The sequence below is a fragment of the Plecotus auritus genome (assembly GCF_963455305.1).
Source record: "Plecotus auritus genome assembly, chromosome: 6".
NCBI lineage: Eukaryota > Metazoa > Chordata > Mammalia > Chiroptera > Vespertilionidae > Plecotus > Plecotus auritus.
In genome coordinates this window covers 169,442,054-169,450,074 of record NC_137773.1, presented here as the reverse complement: position 1 = coordinate 169,450,074, position 8,021 = coordinate 169,442,054, and positions in this window count along the sequence as shown.

The following is an 8,021-nucleotide window of genomic DNA, read 5'->3' as shown; positions in this document are numbered from 1 at the left end:
GCCCGAGCTCTTTCTTTCTTCCCCCTTACCTGCCCCTGAGCACCTGTTCACCTGGTTGCTCCTGCCAGAGTCACATCCTTTTATACAAACCAGTGATCTAAGCGAAAGATTTCTGAGTTCTGTGAGCCGTTCTAGCAAATGAATCGAACCCAAGGAGGCGGCCTGGGAACCTCTGACCTGTTTGGGGCGGGGGGGGGGGGGGGGGTCAGAAGCACAGGGAACAGCCTGGGCTTTGGGCCTGTTCCAATCTCAGCCAAGGAGGCCTCCTTCCGGCTCCAGCTGGGAACTAAACATATTGCTGTGACACCAAATCAGAACCAAATTGTTGAACCCCAAAGAGTTCAGAGTAAAACACCAAATTGGCTTGGGAGGTAAAGGAAGTCTAGAAAACGTTGTGTGTCAAAATCGCAGTTCAATTTATATGGAGTTTGAAAGTATTTGGCACATTCGCATAAGAATTTGGTGAGTCCTGTGTGCCTGCCTCTAGGGGAGGCCAGGGGTCCTCCCAGTGCTTGCAGGTGTGTAGGTAGGTGGCAGGCTACTCTGGCCACGGACGGCTCAGTAAGGTGCTTAAGGGGCGTGGCCAGGCAAACAACAAGTTCAAAAGGAAAATCGGTTATTGCCAGTAAGGACATTTTTCAGCTTGCAGGTGTAGGCCCAGAGGACAGAAGGGCAGGAAGGAAAGGTAGAGGCTGGTGGAGGAGGGGCTGGCCCAAGGTGGAATAGTGGCGGAGCGCCTCCTGGTGGTAAGAGGGGAGTCGCTGAGAACCTCGAGGGGCTCCTGGCTCCAGCTTTTACCAGTTGGTGGGTCAGTGTAGATGGCAGGGTGTATCTAGAGCCTCTGTATCTGAGTGAAGCCATAGGAGGGGATGGAGAGTCCGCCTTCCACGCAGGCGAGCTGGCCCGGCCCTGGGCACCGGGAGGAGCCCCCTGCGCGCTCCCTCGCTGGCACTCGGGGGTCTCCTGGGACTTCTCAAGAGGAGCTGCAGGCACATCCGTCTTCAGTGGGGGGTAGGTGACTTCTCCGGTTATCTCGTTTACCCAGAAAAACGTATCGAGAGGTTTCTTCCTCTGTTCAAAGTGACTCGTAGACATAGCTACAGGGGAGAGCGGGACAACACAGGTGCGCCTTCAGTGGTCCACAGTGCGGGAGGGCTCCACCCACACAACTCAGGGCAGGGAGCCTCCCCCTGGGCTTCTGTGAACACCCTGTGCTCGGCCTGTCAGGGAGACCCTCCCAGGGGCTCCAGAAATTTCCCAGGACCATCCAGGAGCACGCCTAACTGGAGGCTCTAGATGAATTCTAGGATCTTAATGTCTTTTTAAATCAACCAAGTATACTTAAGACGTACACTGTACATCTGGACCTAGTTCAGATGCATGTGCGTGCGTGTGCACTAGCAATTTCATGGAACATAAATGATTATGTGCAACATTCTCTATGCGATTTTCCATGCAATGCAATTCGACTGTGTATCCCTTAAGAAAAAGCTGGTCGCCACTCCTTAAACTCATTTTGTAAAGGAAGCGACAATGATTAATGAACTATAGCTGGGGAAAAAAACAAAACAGAAAACCTTTCTTAGATTAAGAGGAGAATGGAGAATGCTGGATCATCTTACAAAAAAAAAAAAATCACGCGTAAATTTTACAAAAACATAATCATGTGTGGTCTGCAGAATGGTTCCCCAAAAGTGGCCGTGCCCTAATCCTTGGAACCTGTAAACGTGTTTCATTACATGACAAAGGGACTTTGCAGATATAATTAAAACCACAGATCTTACACGAGGGACATTACTCTGTATTATCCAGGTGCCCCAATCTAACCACTTGAGCCCTGGGAAACAGAGCTTTCTCTGGCTGGGGTCCGAGAGACACAGCCCAAGGACTGAGAGGATTCTAAGGGTGAGGAGGCCTCGCCTGCTATTGCTGGCTCGGTGATGGCAGAGGCCAAGTGTAAGCCATGAGAAGGAAAATTCTGTCAACAAAACCAATGAGCCTGGCTGGGACTGGGTTTTCCCCCAGAGCCTCCGGATAAGAGCTCAGGGCGGACAAAATGCTAGCTTGACGTGTGAGACCCTAAGCAGAGTCCCACACCTCGCTCGAGAGACTCAGGACCTACAACTCTGGGAGGTAAGTGGCTCTTGTTCCAAGCAGCTGCATTTGTGGTCCTGAGTCACAGCAGCAACAGGAAACTCACCCAGCACAGGGACACTTTCCCAGGACCAGTGCCAGACAGGGCTGCAAGGCTGCAGCTTCCTGAGCTCAGGGGAAGCCCACCTTTGTGTGGGCCGAATGGTAGGTCTGGGGGACTCGTCCTACTCTCTGTCATGCTTGGTACTTCACCTTCTTTAGAACAGACAGTGACTGTCCCCCCTGAGAAATGTCAAGGCACACTACCTAGACCAGTGGTCGGCAAACTCATTAGTCAACAGAGCCTAGTATCAACAGTACAACGATTGAAATTTCTTTGGAGAGCCAAATTTTTTAAACTTAAACTTCTTCTAACGCCACTTCTTCAAAACAGACTCACCCCGGCTGTGGTATTTTGTGTAAGAGCCACACTCAAGGGGCCAAAGAGCCGCATGTGGCTCGTGAGCCGCAGTTTGCCGACCACGGACCTAGACGATCGACTAGGACCACCAGTCTTCAAGGTCCTGACACCTGCATCCCACGAGAAGCTCCGATTTGCCCCAGGCAGAGAGGGTCTGCCCACTCTCCCCTGATGGTCCCCAAGGCCATGGGCAGGTCAGCATATCCTTCCGGGATGCCCGGAATCCGGTGGCTGATAGGAAGGGCACAGTGGGCTCAACAGATGACCAGGACTTGGGGGACTGGAAAGATATGAGGAGTTTGAAGCTCACCTGTCTGAAAGGTCTGGAGTGGAGGATTCATTGGAGGGAGCTTCAGAGAGGAGGGGGAGCCTTAGAAGACTGGGGGCTCCTAGCAACCTGATCATTATTGTGTCAAGCGCTTCCCAGCCTATCCCAGCCTAGATTCTGCCCACTGTAGAAGAAGTAGCGCCAGCTCTAAACATGGGGGTTAGCCACGTAACATGCCAGAGTGTGGGAAATGCCCTCGGCTCAACGCGTCCAGGGTGAACCGGGTTTTCCAAAATTCCATTGTGTTTCCGATATTTACGTTCTGTAAGTTTTAAAGGGCCATGCGACATTTACATGAGATTTGTTGGCTCATATGGTAACTCTGTTTAACATTTGGAGGACTGCCAGAATATTTTCCCAAGTGGCTACCTAGAGTCTTAGGTAATTCTCAGACTCTTCTTGGGGCTTTTAAGTCTAAGTTCATTGCAGCAAAATAAGGTCACATTCCACAGCTATGCATTACCAGGTCAATGGGTAAAATCAACTGCTTCTGACAGAACTTACACCTTTACGTGACCAGTTGTCCATAATTTAACACACGATTCCCTGAATATATATTATTGGTCTCAAAGTTTTAAGTCAAACATCCTAGGAATTTTTTAAATAAAATGATTCAGGAAAGTGGTGCCAGTTTATTAACTGATCTGTTTCACATCCATCCTTCTACAGATGCCCAGGGGTGGAACTCTCTGATCCACACCTCTGCTTTGCCAGCTGGTTCCCTGGCCATCAGAGAGGTTAAGAAGGAGGCGGCAGTGCTGGAGCAGTGGACTGATCAATTTCGTGTGTCAACTTGCCTGGCCAGGGTGTAGAGAGAGACTGAGAGCTGCTGGACCCTGGCCATCAAGAGGTTTGTTTGCATCCCAGCCCCCTCCCCGCCCCCAGAGTCTGCCTGATGTCTGCTTGACATTAACCAGCACCCCTCCCCTGCCTCCTGGAATGTGCTGTGTCTAGAAAACATTCCAGTTGTCCTGACCTGGTCAAGCATGTAAGGCAATTTCCTGCACCTGGAAACAGTCACATATCCGTTCATGTGACTATTCCCTGCTGCACCCCCTGCCCCCCCCCCCTCCCCGCTTATTTTTGCTCCATATAGTTCCCTGGTGCCAACTGAGCAGTGCGGGAACTCGTTCCATCTTGCAACTGCCCGAGAAATGCTTCAAATCCGTTTCCCATAATAATAAACCTTTACCGGTTGTTACCCTGGAGGGCCTTGCCCCTTGCTTTGGTCTCTCCCCACCCGCTACTTACAGACAGATTTCCAGTCTCAGGGCCTTTCCCTGGCTCTGCGTGTCCTAACGCATGGGGTGCCCAGTTATTTGATCTAACGTCATTCTGGGTTTTTCTGTGAGGGTGCTTTTGGATGAGATTAACATTTAAATTGCAGGGGTTCTCTTCCAATGTCTCACCTTTGAACAGTTCTAACCACTCCTCTTTGTTCCTGCTTTGTAGCTTGCACTGTAGAGGTGGGACTGCTACTGTATCACCACCCAAACTGGCTCAGATGTCCAGACTAATGACATCACACACATCAACAGGTTACAGAAAAGTGTATTCCTCACGTAATGAGGCTCCCTGAGGAGAGGACAGACACTTATGCCAGCAGGTTTGCCTTGATAGAAAGGAGGGGTGAGCCACTCTGTTTTTATTGTGGACTAGAGGCCAGGTGCATGGATTCATGCACCGGTGGGGTCCCTCGGCCTGGTCTGCACCCTCTCACAATCCAGGACCCCTTGGGAAACATCAGACTGCCGGTTTCAGCCCGATCCCCACAGGCCAGGCTGACGGACCCCACAGGTGCACAAATCCGTGCATGGGCCTCTAGTATGCATATAAGATCTTTGGTTAATCTCTTCCCGCCCTCCCCCCCTTCCCTCTGAGATTCATCAGTCTGTCCCACGTTTCCATGCCTGTGCGTTGAGCATCTGCCCCCTGGTGTCAGTGCGCATTACAGCTACCGGTCGAACGGTCGCTTAAGCTTTTCTATATATAGATAGGGGTGAGGGTTCCAGTGCAATGAAAAATGCCTGTTTCCTCTCTGGAGCTGAGGAGTGTTTGGGCTTTCAGATCTGCCTGCTCAGATTTGAAAGTTCAGGTTATCAGTGATCAAACGTCTAAAAGGGGGTCAGCCTCTTATTACAGCTCACGCAGTCCTGCAAGGGGTGTGGTGAGGTGGGGAGTTAGCTGCTCCTCACTTACCACCTCCATGATACCTCCCCATTTTCTTTCTGCCTTTTTACTTAGATATACCTAGTGTACAATTTTCTTTAATAATATAAATTTATTTTAAATCCTCACCTGAGGCTATTTTTCCATTTATTTTTAGAGAGAGTGGAAGACAGCAGGAAAGACAGAAACATCGATGTGAAAGAAACACCTCAACTGGTTGCCTCCTGCAGGCGCCCTGACCAGGGCCTGGGCCAGGGAGGAACCTGTAACCGAGGTTCAGGCCCTTGACCAGAAATGAACCCAGGACCCTTCAGTCAGCAGGCTGACGTTCTATCCACTGAGCCAAACCGGCCAGGGCTAGTGAACAATTCTTTATAAAGTTCTTGTTAAAACAATTGGCATCGTTTCTGGCCCCTGACTAGAACCTGGCTGATGCCAAAACCTTTCCTCTTGGCAGGGTCAGCATGAACTTAAAAAGCTGTGGTGGCTGGTATGTGAGCGCTTATGACCGTCCTCACCTACCTAAAAAGTGGGATGAATGACTAAGCACCTCCGTCCACAGATCCCATTTCATCTTTAAACTTGAGTCTACAGCTTCTGACTTGACTTGTTCTTACTGGGCAAGGAGGAGCTAAAGGAAATGGAGCCTATAATTTCCTGTAAACCGCACGTCTTGGAGATCACGCGTCAACACGTGGAGAACAGCCTCACCTGTAGCTGTTGCTGGGCGTTCCATCCCGAGGAGCAGAGCTGTTAACCACTCCTTTCCTAGGGCCGTCTGTGTTGCTCTCGATTTTGCAGGTGAGGAACCTGAAACCCGGAGCGATTAAGTGATGCATTCTAAGTACTACCCCATTAAGGGCAGAGCCGGGATTTCTGTAAATCAGAAAACGTCAGAGCCCATGCTTAAAAACTTTTTATTTTTAAGGATTTTAAGCAGACAGTTAAAAAAGAACCCACAGCACTATGCTATTAAATCCACATGCTGACCACATCGACATCGGTTTTAAAAAGAAAGAAAACGCAAGTGAAGCCTCCAGGTACCAACTTCATCAGCAACTCCTGCCCTGGGAGGGCAGAGCAGGACTTTCACACCCCGTTCCAAATCCATGATTTTATACTCTGGTTTCATATAATTTGCATCCACAGGAAATACATTGTGCAAAACAGTAACAACACGGTTTACTATATGCCAGCAATGCTCACACACCAGCCGCTGTTCTAATCACTTTACTTACATCATTTCATTAGTCACCCCCAACCCGTCACCCTGTGAGGTTGGCACAAATATTTCATTTTACAGAAAAAGTGAAACACAAAGACGTTTAAGTAACGGACCCACAGATACAGTGTTGAACTTTACAGAAACGGTACTTGTCTGTACTTTGACCAGTTTCTCAGTGTCATGTTTTATTTATCTGTGAAAGATGCAACTCCAGCTCTTTCATATTCACTTCCCCAAGTACCAAAACAACCCCTTATTTCTATTCTTCTGCTGATGGGAACGTAGGCCTTTCCCAATCTTGTTATCTCAACAATACTGCAACGAACACTACTGCAATGCAGTCTTACACGCATCTCCTTTGTCACAAGGAGTCGTTCTGTGATTTATCCAGGAGCAGATTTTTTTTTTAATATATTTTACTGATTTTTTTACAGAGAGGAAGGGAGAGGGATAGAGAGTCAGAAACATCGATGAGAGAGAAACATCAATCAGCTGCCTCCTGCACACCTCCTACTGGGGATGTGCCCGCAACCAAGGTACATGCCCTTGACCGGAATCGAACCTGGGACCCTTGAGTCCGCAGGCTGACGCTCTATCCACTGAGCCAAACCAGTTAGGGCCAGGAGCAGATTTACTAGGTGACCGAGTACACACAACTTTACAAGCTTTTGCAAACTGCTTCTCACAACAGTCATCAGTTTCCACACCCACAGCAGTGAGTGCCCAGGGGCTCACACACCCACATTAAAAATTTGCCAACTTGGTAAGTGTGAGATGGTCCGTATTCATTCACATTTCCTGTGCTTTCTTCTCTGTATGTGACTCTGGGGGCTGACGGTCTCAGTCAGCAAGGCTGGGCTGACACCAAACAGCTGACAGAAAGACCTTCTGATGCCCACCTGGCTCTCTTCAGCCCCAACGTCAGTTCTTGGGGAGTGAGAGAAGGCGGAGCAGGGTTGGAAAAGGGGTGTGTCCTCCAGGCCAGAGTGGGGTGCAAAATGGGTACTGTGGCTGGGGTGGTCGGAAACTGCTCACTGGTGCCTGTGGCTCGGAACCACGCAGAGCCGGGCTCCTAATTACACGAGTGCACTTGTGGGTGGCCTCCAGTCAACGTTTCACTCAAGGACCCTTTCCAAAACTCCAATCATGACTCAGCTAAACTAAATTCAGCTCTATCTTCCTCAACAGAGGCAACTTTGTGCAAAATCTCTGCTTGGCAAACAGATCAGCACTCAGCCCTGGCCTCAGACTGGCTGTGGTGGTGGGCCTAACTTCTGAAAATCCAGACAACACCTAACACAGCACGATATAGAGACCAGGAGAGGCGGGGCAGGGGAGAGGGCTTCAAGGGACGAGGGTCAGGGAAAGCTGGGCCTGGAAGGGTGAGGTCCTGAGCCAGCATGGACGGGTGTGGCGCTGAAGGTGAAGAGAGACAACACACGGCAGCGTGCAGAGGTCAGAGCTGCAAGCACGGGCTTACACGGGCTGAGAGCTGCTGGTCTTATAGAATGGGGGCAGGTAGGGAGGGGGGTGTCCACTCACAGAAACAGGCAGCAAGGATAACATTTTCAGCTCCCACATTTTACTGAGGCCTTGGGTCTGTGGTTAACTCTTGTAAAATGTAATTCACATTCAGACCACATCACTTCTAAACTCAAATCATCCAAAAGCACTCAGCAGGTGTGGCTCAGCGGTTGAGCGCTGTCCCATGCACCAAGAGGTCACTGATTCCCTGTCAGGGCACA